The sequence below is a fragment of the Pinus tabuliformis genome, chromosome 6 (assembly GCF_031772625.1).
Source record: "Pinus tabuliformis cultivar Carrire ecotype Pingquan chromosome 6, CPIR1, whole genome shotgun sequence".
NCBI classification, from domain to species: domain Eukaryota; kingdom Viridiplantae; phylum Streptophyta; class Pinopsida; order Pinales; family Pinaceae; genus Pinus; species Pinus tabuliformis.
This window is the reverse complement of record NC_142292.1, coordinates 907,540,850-907,555,021: the sequence shown is the minus strand read 5'-3', so window position 1 is coordinate 907,555,021 and position 14,172 is coordinate 907,540,850. Positions and strand designations below refer to the sequence as shown.

General features: G+C 37.5%; 1 protein-coding gene across 3 annotated transcripts in view; it reads left to right on the top strand.

Moving 5' to 3' along the window:
- The window catches only part of LOC149261889 (uncharacterized), a 347,563-nt gene that overhangs the window by 285,313 nt on the left and 48,078 nt on the right, over positions 1 to 14,172 (top strand). The gene's annotated exons all lie outside the window — the stretch shown is intronic.

Here is a 14,172-nt window from a genome sequence, read left to right as displayed (position 1 = left end):
TCATGATTCTTTTATACAAGAAAAACTTATGATAGTTAGCTTTTCATTCTTAAATTCCCTGCTCAAGGAACATAGATGTCAATTACATGGAATATTTTAGAAACTTCTAAATACACAAATTCCAAAAATTGAGCATCACAGTATTATCTCAAAAAGGCTTTATTACAGGTTGTATATTTTTTTAAACAACAATGCTATGTTAAAATCTTGCATACGCAAGTGTAGAATTCACAAGAGAACAAAGTGGAGGAGAAATTAGAACAATTTGAATAGATTGATTAATATCACAAAGAGTCTTTTACCTAGCTTCAAGGAGGGAAATACAATTCACTTCTTAATCCCAATAATTATTAAAGATAAATAGTTAGCACAACTTACATTTATTGCAAAAGAAACTTCATAACTTAATCTCCTAAATTAGTACATAAGAACATTTGAATATTTACTTTATAACTCTCTCGTAATGGTCATGTTGGAGATTACACCAAGCTTATCTCAAAAATTCATAAAACTTGTCTAGACTGAGAGGCTGGGTGAATAAATCCATAATTAAATCTTGAGTCCACATGCTTTGTTTACCCATGGAAAACAAGATTCTTTGCAACCTTTTGAACTATAATATCCCTAATGGAAAATTTAACAGTAGATACCAGAAATGAACTCGAACAACATAATAGCAAATAAACACATAGCCAACAAATTGATACACAGATAGATGCCAATAAAAATCACTAAGTCATTTTATTAATCCACTGGAAAGAGTACATCAACATGAGGAATAGTGGAACCTGAGCTTGCCAAGCAAGCAGAGCAAACCCAGAAAAATATCTCTAACCCAGATGATGAATGACTCTAGCAAATGATGTAGATGGCTCGACGAGAAGACTACTGCAAAACTGCTCTCCTCAAAACTCCAATGAAGCACTATGAGATTTCTAAGTGAAATCTCCTCAAGAGCGTTGGGTTTTCGTCCAACACCCACTAGCACACCCGAGGGTTTCCATCCTGGGGCTTAGAAGTTGGGAACTAGGTTCTCCAAACCTCATCAATAGAAAATAGCAATAATCCAAGATGTGCTCTAATGGCCTGCTCCTCTTTTTATAGCCCTGATGGACCCCTCTAGAAGCTCTTATTTTATTCAATGTTTCACTAATCGTTATCGGGATAAGTTCGGCGCCGAGAAAAAATCGGAAAAAGTCGTAAAAATCGGTAATAATTAGGAAAAATCGTAACAGAGAAAAATATTCATTTTTTTGCAATTTTTTTAATATCTAAAGCATCTACAACATAAAATAAATACATTGACACATAAATATGATAAAAGAACTAATATATAAGATGTTTAATATCATTTCTAGTGCCACATCACACATAACAATGAATCATGTCCTGAATAGTAAGTCCTGACTCATGACTCCCAACTCAGCCTCAAAATATCAAAAAAAAATATAATAATGTATCTCATATCATGAGTCATAATGCCATATACAATGAAATGATTCAAATAACTAAAGTCTAATACTATTGATTTCCTTTGCCCCTCTAGATGTAAATGTTGGTGGAGTTGGCAGTAGACTCTGTTGTGCTCTAGAAGTTCAAGAACTAGGAGCTACAGGAGGTAGACCACGTCCTTTACTGGTGACAGGGGTAGCTTGGGTCGCCTCTTCCTCTTCATATATATATATATTTATTCCCACGTTTTTTTCCCAATAAATCGTGATTTTTTCATAAAAATCGGCTAAAAACAAAAAACCCCGATTTTATCTTCTTTTGAAAAAATCGCGATAAAACGATTTTATCGTGATTTTTTGGTGATTACTGCAACATTGATTTTATTATTATTTTAATCATTGAGCACATTTCCCACAATTAAAATATCTTTTTAATGTGGGAAAATGGTAAATTGACCACCATACTCTCTTTGACCACTGGAAGTCACTTCTCAACATCCGATCCTATAGATCTTCTCATTTCGGTTCCAACAATCTATTACACTGAGGTGTTCCATCAATTAATCTCCCTGGAATGCCACCTCGAGCATGATTAATTTAGGCTCCATAATAATGCTAATTTTTTAATGTCGTCGAAATGCGACAGAACAAAAGGCAAACTATGCAAATGATGAATTATGCCAAGCAAATGCCATCAAATCTCATAAAAACTCCTCAAAATTCCCTCGATAACCCTGATGACATAAACCTGCTCCCATGACCTGGCCATCCCTTGCCTTGGAAATCCACCCTGGTTGTACTATCTAAGAAAAATAAAAATGGGGACATTACAAATCCTCCCGCCCCAAGATTGCTTGCCTTCAAGCAATCCACACCTGTCCACTGTAGAGGCATCTGCAAACTGATACCAGGATCCCATATGAACCACTGGTCCACATCATGCCTCCAAGCAATCCAAACATGACTAGATCCCCAATACTTGGATCCCATGCCCATCTCTGACTCAACTTGCTACTAGTAAATCCACTTGGATCCCAATGCCACCATGGCCAAGCGTCAATGCTCCATGGCTCCTGCTGTGCTATAGCTCTGGCTGTGAATGTTGCCCCATTAACTGTGTACCAACTCATTACCTCTCTCCAGTCCAACCCTTGGCATAGGCCAAGGTCAGTCCCACTATGTAGATGCATGCCTGAAATGCTAAAAAGTTGTTGGCCTACCTCCCACTGCCAATTGGAACATGTAGTACTCCTCATGTCTAAGGGTCCCTGTTGCATTATGCCCTTGATTGAGAATATCGTGCCACCAACAGGATACCAACTCATGATCTCCCACCAATCCATCCCATGGGAAGGATCGAATGTATGTGCACTTGTATATGGCATGAGTCCACTGTGTTGCACCATGCTCAACTCATGTAGCTCCGCCCAACCAATCAACCAAATATGCCTAGGAATCCCTACCTCTCTCCCTATAAGGTGGCAACCCGTGTTGTATGCCTTGTCTATGTACTCATGGAGAGGGTTGCTGCTTGGAAATAGTGCATCTTTGCTAGCTGCCACTACATCTACCTCATCAATGGGTAGACGATGTGCCACTATCTCCAAAAGATCCTCCCTCATCTGGCTAGAAACTCCATGCTCCATCAGTGCACTCATCACCTGTAAAACTGTACTATCAAGTCCCAACGCCTACTAATGACCCATGTTTGCAAGTACTACCTCCTTGGTGGATGTTTGTACATCTGCCTGCTCCTCATCAATGGTTGGCCCCAAGGATGTCTGCTCATCCTCCATCATGGGCTCAACATGAGCCACTAGCTGACTCTCCAAAGATGACCCATCATGTGTATTGTGCTGCTCATGCTGAATGATCACGAGTGACCCATCTCCCTGAATGTCTCCCATGGGGTCTACTGACTGCTCACAAGAATATGTATCTAGGTTACTGTCAACGACTCCATACAACTGCTCATGCTCCTCAGAGGTATCATCGTAAGAACCCATGGACTCAACCAAAGAAGAATCTTCTTCTATAAAGTTAGAGGGATCCCCCTCCTGATCTACCTCAGTGATCTCTGTTGTATCACCCAAGCATGATTGATCAAGTCCCCCAAGCTTCTTGCAGGTGAAGCAAAGACCTTTTCTTCGTAACTCATTCCTGCTTCATGGTTGGTCACCACAAATCCTCTGCAATTCCTCCTGGGTTAGTTGCCTTCTAAAGAATCTCATGTTTTGCTTAACCACCCCTTGACTAGCTCATAGGCCGCTGGTGAAACAACCTATGTCTTCCTCCAAATAGCTAACAATTTTGTCTACAGTTCTCTGTGAATAACACCATCTTTAACTAGTAATGAAGATAAGATATCTTGCATGTTGGCTTTTACCTCCTCAGGGTTATTCTCTCTGATGTTGGTGAAGAAGAATTGGCACATCTTAAGGATCAGATCATCTTGTTTTCGATCAAGCATGAGTAGGTAGGATCTGATTTTGGCCGTAGTGTCTAGGATCACACACCTATCAAAGTTTGAGCTCTGGGTGTCATGTAGCCCTGAAAAACATTCTATAATCAATTGAAAGACCTTCTTTATGATGACATCATTGTAGGGAGGAAAGGGTGCTACTATCCTCAGAATATCGCTAAAACAGGAGGCAATTATAAGCTTGACTCTCTCACCCGGGTGCTCCAAGAATCTAGCTTGTACCAATGCAAACATAGCTGGCTCCAGAGCCTAATTTAAACTCCAATGAGATTGATCCACTTGTTGATTTGGGGTAGCATCGGATGTGCTCTAAGCCTCAAATTTTGCAGGGAGGCTTTGGCACGTGCATTCCAAAGAACCCAAAAAGCGTTTTGAGAAATTCCACCTAGAAGTGATTTTATTAAAATAATTAATGTTTTTAATGGGGTTCTTAAGTCTAAACTTAGGAAAATTAAAATATTGATGGGTATTAATCTAATCATGGGTGAGAGTTCTAGAAAAAGACAAAGATCAAGCCAAAATGATCCGAGCCTTTGATTAAGATTTAATCTAGGTTGTTGGTTATCCAATAGGAAGATATAAGAAGGGGCTTGAGAGCCATTTGGAAAATACACCAGGCAGATACTCAATTGCCCGAGTAAAATCTATTTTCTCACTCGTCAAAGTTCGGCAAGAGAAAATCGATTCATAGGGAGAATTACAGGTGGAAGAGAGACAGAGAGGGTCCAACATTAGTCAGAGTGACAGGGACGAAGACGCAGAGCAGTAAAAGAACGACGCTGGGTAGATTGATGGTGGGAGAGGCAACAGTGGCTTGGGTGACTTCGACATTGCGCAGGCCAGTCTAGGGTCCAGAGAAAGTGGCGTTGGGCAAGCCAGAAAGACGTAGAAGGTGGAGGAACTTCTCTCTTGGGTCAAATACTTTTTCAGGAACGTGTATAATTTTTTCTCAGAAATCTTAGTTCTATACTGCTGGGTGTAATTTGTACTTGAAGATTTTTGTTGAGGAATAATAAAACCCTCATCTGCTGCACCAGTTTTTCCACATTGGGTTTCTCTGGGGACAATTGGCCAAAAACAACTGTGTCATTGTGATTGTATTTGTGCCAGTGTTTTACTTACATATACTTTTTGCAATGTTTGAATTGTGAAGACTCCAGTAGAATATATTTCGATATTTGCCGTAAGAATGCAATAGATAACTTATTTCTGAAGTAATAAGTGGAAGAAATAACATTAATCACTGCAATAGAATTTCTATTTAGAAATTTTCACATGGTATCAGAGCTACAAGGAAGCAAAAGAGAGAAGCCGAAGGATCCAACACTAAGAAGAGAAGGGAATTCAAAATTCGTGCAGGGGTAGAAATTCGAATCTCCCAGAGGATTGTGTAGTTCAAACCAAGGAGATTGGATTTCGTGGGAAAACTCTCTCTGAGTGAGCCGACAGAGAGGTAAGTCTTTTCCAATCGAAATTTATCAGTGGTAGAAAGGACAGCACAACAGAAGATTCAGCAAGGAGGATTATCTCATGTGGGACGTGGTTTTTCCTACAGCAGTTGTTGGGATAGGTTAGCATCAGAAATTAGCACAATATGGATACTCAAAGTATCTCAGATTTATCTACCAGATTAGATGAAAAATTCGCATGCCTAGCTAATTCAGCATCAGCAGATGTTTGGTACATTGATAGCGGGGCTTCAGTTCATATGACTGGAGTACGAGAACATTTCTCGAGCTATCAAGAGGAACAAATGGACTTCCAAATAACTATGGGAAACAAAATGAAATGTACTCCAATAGGGAGAGGCACCATATCTTTTCAGACAAAAGCAAGAACCAACATCCGAGCCACCAATGTTATGCATGTGCCAAGATTAGGAATGAATTTAATTTCAGTGCCCCAGTTACAGGACAAGGGATATGATATATACTTCATCAAGAAGAAAATATGCGTTAAGCATCCAAGCTAGAAGAAGAAAAAGCAAATTGGGGTTTGAACCAACAAGTTGTATAGGTTGCAGCTCGAATCGCCAATAGCACTGATAGGAATCAACTATAATGGTGAGAAGGAGCGAAATGAATTATGGCACTTACACTATGGAGCACTGAGGATGCTTAGAGAGACTGTTACAGGGGTACCAGTCCTTAGTAGTGAACATGATGACTTGTGCGGAAGATGTGTGCTAGGAAAATACGCTAAAGCAGCTTTTTCCAGAAGTAACAATATAGCAGAGTGTGTATTAGGATTAATACACTCAGATATCTGTGGTCCTATGTCCATAAGGGCTCTTAGTGGTTGCGAATACTTCGTTACTTTTATCGATGATCATTCCAGAAAAACCTGGGTTTATTTCTTAAAGACCAAGGGGTCTTTGATCATTTGCGAGAGTTGAAGGCTCCTATTGAAAATATGACAGGGAAAAAGATAAAGGTATTGCGTTCAGATAATGGTGGAGAATATACAAACGAAGATTTCACATATTTCTGTAAAGGAGAGCATCAAAAGAGAGTGGACAACTCCATATAATCCGGAGCAGAATGCAGTGGCAAAACAGAAGAACAAAACTATTGTTGGGGTAGCCAAAGCCATGTTGTATGATCAGGATCTACCTAAGTATCAATGGGCAAAAGTTTGCAACACAACAATATATATCCATAATAGAACTCCTCTTAGAGCATTGGGGAAGAGAACAGCAAAGGAGTGTTCACAGTGAAGAAGTCAGAAGTCGGTCATCTCAGGATATTTGGAAGCGTGGCTTATTGCCATATTCCAAACGAGAAGCGCAGCAAACTGGATCAGACTGCAGAGAAGGGGTATCTCGTAGGATACAATGAGACCTCAAAGGCATATAGAATCTACATTCCTGGCAACTGGAAGATTGCAGTAAGATGGGATGCAAAGTTCATGGAAGATAGAGCTTTCAGGAAATCTAGTAAAATGCTTGCAGAAGATCAGTCAAGAGATGTTACGTTAGTCCAAGAGAAGCAGGGGCAGCAAGAAGGACAAGCAGGAGAGCATACACCTTGGTCGAGTACAATGACCAACACCAGTATCTCCTCAGAGGAAGGAAATGAAGATGCTTCTCAATAGATGGAATGACAGGATCAGGGGGAAGAGTTGGTTGAGCCTCCCACCACCAGTGGTAGAATGAGCAAAGAAGTGCGACAAACACTAAGGGACGTAGAGGAGTTTGTTGGAGCTCCTAGAGCCGAGAAGAAGCAACGTAGACAATTACATAGATACCAAGCATTGGTAGCTCAGGTTGAAGAACCCTCTAGCTTTCAAGAAACTGTTCAACACCAAGTATGGGTGGATGCCATGTTGGAAGAGTACAACTCCATCATGACGAATGATGTTTGGGAAGTAGTACCTATACCGGAAAATAGATCAGTTGTAGGATCACAATGGATCTACAAGATCAAGTATGTTGCAGACGACAGCATAGAGAAGTACAAGGCAAGGTTTGTAGCAAAGGGGTATGCTCAGAAAGAAAGAATAGACTATGAGGAGACCTTTGCCCCAGTTGCTTGATACACCTCTATCAGATCTGTTATGTCTCTAGCATCTCAAATGGGATGGGAGATTCATCAGATGCATGTCAAGACAAAATTCTTGAACAGAGTGATAGAAGAGGAGGTGTATATAGAACACCCTGAAGGCTTCGAAACTCATGAGAAGAAATCTCTCATGTTTATAGGTTAAAGAAATTCTTGTACGGGCTCAAGTAGGCACCTAGAGCATGGTATGGTCGGATTGATAGTTACTTGCAGCAGTTGGGATTTGTCAAGAGTGATGTTGATCCCAATCTCTACTATTTACTGGTAGAGAATGAGCCATTTATTCTGGTACTATATGTAGATGACCTGTTCTTAACTAGATCATCTAGGCTCATCCAAAACTGCAAGAAGAATCTTGAAGCCGAATTCGACATGAAGGACTTGGGATTGATGCATTATTTTCTGGGGTTGGAAGTTTGGCAGAAAGAATGGGGAGATCTTGCTTGGACAAAGAAGGTATGCTACAGAAATTCTGAAGAGATTCAAAATGCAGGATTGCCGACCCATGGCTACTCCCATGATCACCAACTGAAAGAAAATAGATGCATCAGAGGACAAAGAAGTAGAAACAATGTAAACTTTGAAACATGAACTATAAACTCAAAACGATAACTCTAGCCAAAAAGTCCCCCAAAAACATGAAAAATCAACTCGAAAATGAAAAGTGTTGATGCTGAAATAACACTTTTTTTCTAGGGTAAACTTTCAACATGTTTTAAAAAATCAATGAAAACCAATTTTTTTGTGCAAAAATTGTGCAAAAAACACCTTGAAAACAAAAAGTGTTGATGTGTTGATGTTGAAATAACGTCTGCCTTCTTTTTTTTTAGGATGAATTTTCAACAATTTGAAAAAATGGCGTATAAGATTTTATCATGATTCCGAAAAACAAAAAATTTCAAAAGAAGAATGAGAACATAAATTTAAAAATAAAAGCATAAATAAAAACACAACAAAAAAAGTTGAAAAATAATAACAAAAAGTAAATAAAAATATATTTTTAAATAAAAAACCTTAAAATGTCAAAAAAAACCAAATATATAAAAAAGACAAAAAAAAAATCAAACATCAAAAAAGAAAGACAAACAAACAAACTTAAAAAGGTGAAAAAAAAAATTAATTATAAAAATGTTAAAAAGAAAAACAAAATTAACCTATAAAAATAAGAATTAAAAAAAAATACAAAGAAATAAATAATAACAAAAACATGTTTTCTTAAAAAAAAAAATAAATAAAAAATTATCTTGTAAATGACAAAAAATTGATTTCTTTTTTTATAAAAATATAAAAATAAATAAATAAAAATACAACAATTTTTAAAGACTATTTAAGAAAAATAAAAATAAAAAATTGGAAACAAACCTAAACAAAAATAAAAATAAAAACAAAAAAAATTTAAATAATTTAAAAACAAAAATAAAATCAAACTAACAAAAATTAAAAAACTATTAAAATTAAATTTTTAAAAACATACAAAAAATATAATAAACATAAAAAAAATCAAATTAAAAAAAAAAAAACAAACAAACAAAAACAAAAACATAATTAATTAAAAATTTCAGAACATTAATATTAAAATCTTAGAAAACAATTAGTATTAATAAAAAAAATTGTTTGTTAATAATTTATTTAGATCGGATTTCAGCCCTGCCCACTTAGAAAATTATATATTAACAATTTTTTTCTTTTTTCGTTAATAATATTTTTTTTAAGGGAGTGGCGCTGAAATACAATTCTGAGAATCGGATTTCAGTGCCTCCCAGGGGCCCGAGGGGGTGCAGCCCGCATGTAGATCCACCCGCCTAGTGCCGCGCCCCCCAGGCCCTTGGGCGGGGCTGAAGTCCGATATCAGACTTCAGCCCCGCCCAAGGGCCCTGGGTGCGTGACCTTGGGTAGGAAGAGTTGAATGTAGCTCTGCCCGCCCAGGACCGCGACCCCCCGAGCCTTGGGCAGGGCTGAAATCTGATTTTCAACGCCACCCACTTAAAAAAATAAATAAAAATAAATAAATAAATTAGTAACAATTTTTTTTTCTTTGTTATATATATATATATATATAAGTGGGCGAGGCTGAAATCTGATTTTGAGAATCAAATTTCAGCCCCGCCTACTTATAAAAAAAAATTGTGTATATATATATATATTCTTTTTTAAGTGGGCGGGGTTGAAATCGGATTTCAGCCCTACCCTGCAATCTTTTATTTTTATTTATTTTTATTACGTTTTTTTCATTATTTTTTTTTTTAGATTTTAACATTAATGTTCTAAAAAATTTAATTAACTATGTTTTTTTTTTAATTTGTTTTTTTATGTTTCTTATATTTATTTATGTTTTTTAAATTTTTTAAATTTAATTTTAGTAGTTTTTTAACTTTTGTTAGTTTGTTTTTAAATTATTTAAAATTGTTTAATTTTTTTGGTTTTTCTTGTTTTTTTTTTTTTTTTTGAAATCAGGTTTGTTTTTAAGCTTTTTTGTTTTTTTAATAGTTTTTTAAAACTGTTGTATTTATATATATATATATATATATATATCGTCTACAAGATATTCTTTTTTACATTTTTTATGTTTTTTTTTGTCTTTTTTTATATATATTTTTATATTCGTTTTTTTAAGTAATCAACATTTAAAAAACAATTGGATATTAAAAAATTTAGAGTGTCAAGAAATGTAACATTTAAAAAAATATATCCATAGTTAATATATTAGAAAATATAAAGTGTAAAAATTAAGCCCTCTAAAAAAAGGGGTTGATGCTGCATCAACACGTTTCAAAATTAGCATGAAAATCACTAACATTTAAAAACAAATATTTATATTTGATACATAAGAAAATTTAAAGTGTCAAAAATATGCTTCGAAAAAAATATATATGTATTCTATGTCACCACTTTTCAAAATCGGTTGACTTTTTTGCTACCTCATTGAAACGGGTAATCGTATCAGTTCCGTTTCAAAGTTTACATTGTTTAGATCCCACCTTGTATAGGCAGCTCATTGGGTCGCTTATGTATCTGGTCAACACTAGGCCAAACATTTGTTTTGCTATCAACACTCTTAGTCTGTTCATGGTGTAACCAAAAAGGGTGCATTGGGCAGCGACAAGAGACATTTTTAGGTATGTACGTGGAACAGTCAAATATGGGTTGAAGTACTCTAGAGGGGAGGACATCAGTTTGAATGGGTTCACCGATGCAGATTGAGCAAGTAATTTAGCAGACCAAAAAGGTACCACAGGGTACTGCTTCAGTGTTGGATCAGGGATGATATCTTGGTGCAACAGGACGCAGAAATCAGTAGCACTGAGTTCAACAAAAGCAGAATATATGGCAGCCAGCACAGCTACATGCGAAGCCATATGGCTCAAAAAATTGCTTGTGAGCCTATTCAGAAAAAGGATGGAAGCAACCAAGGTTTACATCGATAATCAAAGTTGCATCAAACTCTCTGAAAATCCAGTATTTCATGATCGATCGAAACATATAGATATCCGTTGTCACTTTATCAAAGACTGTTCAGTGTGGGGCAGTACAGCTAGAGTGTGTTCCCACAAGAGAGCAGGTGGCCGATATACTCACAAAGGCTCTTGGAAGAGCTAAGTTCACTTAGTTCAGAGAGCAGTTGAGTATGGTTGAAAATCCGTTTCAGTAACAGCAATAGTTTGCAGTGCAGGGACAGTTGGCAGTGGCAGTGCCGGCAGCAGCACAAACGCAAAAATTCAGAGGGAGTTGTAGTACAGATGTAGCATTGGCAGTGGACGTGTCAAAGGTAACATTACAGTTACAACAGAGACACAGTAGTTGGTGGACAGCATGTCAGACATCAGCAGTGCAGAGGGCGATGCTTCAGAGTCATAGCAATATGCAGCAACAATATATTGCTAGAACACATTCCTCGCTAAGAGGGAGTGTTGATTCGGGGTAGTATCGGATGTGCTATAAGCCTCAAATTTTGCAAGGAAGCTTGGGCACATGCATTCCAAAGAATCCAGAAAGCATTTTGGGAAATTCCACCCAAAAGTTATTTTATTAAAATAATTAATATTTTTAATAGGGTTCCTAAGTCTAAACTTAGGAAAATTAAAATATCAATTGGTATTAATCTAATCATGGGAGAAACTTTTAGAAAAAGACATGGATCAAGCCAAAACGATCTGAGCCTTTGATTAAGATTTAATCTAGGTCGTTGGTTATCGAACAAGAAGATATAAGAAGGGGCTTGAGGTTCATTTGGAAAATACACCAGGCAGATACTCAGTTGCCCAAGTAAAATCGATTTTCTCACTGGTCGAAGTTTGGCAAAGGAAAATCGATTCAGAGGGAGAGTTGCAGGTGGAGGAGTGACAGAGAGAGTCCAACATCGGTCAGAGTGACAGGGATGAAGATGCAAAGCAGTAAAAGAACATCGTTGGGTAGATTGACATTGGGAGGTGTAGCACTGGCTTGCATGATGCAGGCACTGCGCAGGCTAGCCCAGGGGCCAGAGAAAGTGACCTTGGGCAAGCCAAAAAGACATAGAGGGTGGAGGAACTTTTCTCTCGTGTTAGATACTTGTTCAGGAACGTCTGTAAATTTTTCTCAGAAAGCCTAGTTCTATACTGCTGGGTGTAATTTGTACTTGAAGATTTTTGCTGAAGAATAATAAAACCCTCATCTGCTGCACTGATTTTCCCACATTGGATTTTCCGGGGGACAATTGTCCAAAAATAATTGTCATTGTGATTGTATTTGTGCTAGCATTTTACTTACATTTACTTTCTGCAATGTTTTAATTGTGAAGACTGCAGTAGAATATATTTCGATATTTGCCGTAAGAATACAGTAGATAATTTATTTCTGAAGTAATAAGTGGAAGAAATAATATTATTCACTGCAGTAGGATTTCTATTTAGAAATTTTCACATCACCTTGGACAGATAAGATTCCAACTCTTCCAATGTGAGGTTATCTCTTGATCTTCCAACCTTTAAATCTGACCCAAGTACGAAAAGCCAATTCCCCACTTCTTTTTCCTTTTGTAAATCCCTTAGATGATTCTGTTGGAGCATATTATGCACTTTCTTAGAGAAGGGTTTGTTGTTCTGTTTGGGTGCATGGTGTTCCATGGAACCAACTTCTGCATTGTTAAACCTCTGAAATTTGTTTAGGAGTTCCTCCATGGTTTAGCCCAACAATGACAAGAACTCCTGTGATAATGAGGCTTAGCGATGCATTTAATCAAACAGTTTGGTTCCCCTCTATTGTAGGTATTACCGCACAAATATAATTTTCACAGTTCTAAACTTCAACAGGGATAACAACCAAATTTGCTTTTTACTGAGTTTCATAGATTTTATCACTGTGAATTACAAGCTTGGATAGTGATGAAAATCATTAACTTAATATCACAGCGATTGGGATAAGGGAACCAGGTTTGTTTACAACACAATCATCCCACTCGAGCAAGCCTAAAATCTTCTCTTTATTAGCAGGAACACCTATCGTTCACACCCAGAACTTTGTGAAAATTTCTGAATGTAACAAACCTGAAACCCTACTACAGTAAACTGATTTGCATTACCTACTTCTATTCTTCATTTTAACCAGTTATTTTGAGAAACATTCAGAAAATATTAATGTAGATACACTGCAACCTACACCAATATACAAATCAAGTATCGAAAATAAATGAGACAATCACACAAAGGACACACTTGTTTTTGGACTAAACGTCCCCGAAAAAACTCAATGCAGGAAAACTGGTTCAACAGATATGAGGGTTTTATTATTAAGCAGATTTTTGAATACAACTAGGGTGCCAAATCCGTCTCACCCAATAGAGAATAAACATGACAAAAGTACCTCTATCCGGAGACAAATATTTTGGCAAATCCAGCAACTGAATGAACAAACCCCACAGTTGACCACGTTGTCCCTAGTGTTGTGCAACGATGGTTGCTCCCAGCTCTACGCTAGAACTGTGTCACCTCCTCTAGGAGCTGTCTCCCTCCCAGTGAGCCTTCCCGACTCAAAAATCAATTTGTTGAATGAATGCCCAATCTGCCTCACAGAAACCCTAGCGTTGCCTCTAAGTGACTACGTCAGCCCTCCAGCCTCTGCGTCACCCTTTCTAGAGCTGCGTTGTCTCTCCCTGGTGTTGCTCTACCTCTCTGCTATGTATTCTCGGCCTTGGACGGAAGTCCCTCTGCTGAACTGCCCCTCTTTGCACTAGAAGCTCACTCTGAAATTCTCAGTAAACCACGCCCCTAAGAAAGTCAATGACCGTGATCTAATTTCTAATCAACGACTAAGATTAAATTAGACTTGATCCTCGTGTCTTAGAAGCTTCTCACCCATATTTTTATTAATACCCATTAATATTTTAATTTTCCTAAGTTTAGACTTAGGAACCCCATTAAAAATATTAATTATTTTAATAAAATATAATTTGGGTGGCATTTCTCCAAACGATTTTTGGGCCTTGGAGGTCTCATGTGTTCTAGCCCCTCCACAAAATTTTGGAGCTAGAGCACATCCGATGCTACCCAAAAATCAACACTCCCTCTTAGTGAGGAATGTGCTCTAGTAATAATTCTTAGAAGAAGTATCACAGTGATCCATGACATCGGTCCTTTGCGCTGCTGATGCTCGGCCTGCTGCCCCTCATCCACTGCGTTGCTGCAATCTGTACTGCTACCCATGA